The following is a 403-nucleotide window of genomic DNA, read 5'->3' as shown; positions in this document are numbered from 1 at the left end:
CTTTCCGGCTCAGACTGCATTGGTTAAAGCTTATGGGGCTGTCACGTGATGAACGAACAACTCGGAAAAACCCGAAGACTCTAACCAGGTGAACTAAATGACTAATTCCAGTACAGAACCTATAGGATGTTGCGCATGCGCGACTGAACGAATCACTCCCTGAGACGACTCGTTCTTCTCGAGTCACATTAAAGATTCGTTCAAAATGAACGAATCGTTCAAGAACGACCCAACATTACTGTAAACATTGTGTCAACTTATTTCGCAAGTATGGAGGACCGCTATAGATGGACGGACGCTGAAGTGCAGGCACTTGTAGCAAATGTAGCACTGCCGGCTGTCGTTGGAGATTCTTAGTCCTCCTTTCCGTTCTTTCAATCGCTTTACGTATACGTCGACATTC

General features: G+C 45.7%; 2 protein-coding genes across 3 annotated transcripts in view; both read right to left on the bottom strand.

The window, feature by feature from the left end:
- Window positions 1-403, bottom strand: part of LOC107698570 (uncharacterized) — a 120,717-nt gene that overhangs the window by 34,791 nt on the left and 85,523 nt on the right. The window lies entirely within an intron of this gene.
- LOC107698585 (uncharacterized) overlaps window positions 1-403 on the bottom strand; it is a 10,214-nt gene that overhangs the window by 7,504 nt on the left and 2,307 nt on the right. The window lies entirely within an intron of this gene.

The sequence above is a fragment of the Sinocyclocheilus anshuiensis genome, unplaced genomic scaffold (genome assembly GCF_001515605.1).
Source record: "Sinocyclocheilus anshuiensis isolate Anshui unplaced genomic scaffold, SAMN03320099.WGS_v1.1 scaffold118, whole genome shotgun sequence".
In the NCBI taxonomy this organism is placed as follows: Eukaryota; Metazoa; Chordata; class Actinopteri; order Cypriniformes; family Cyprinidae; genus Sinocyclocheilus; species Sinocyclocheilus anshuiensis.
The sequence above is the reverse complement of the archived record's forward strand: the minus strand, read 5'-3'. Positions and strand labels throughout refer to the sequence as shown.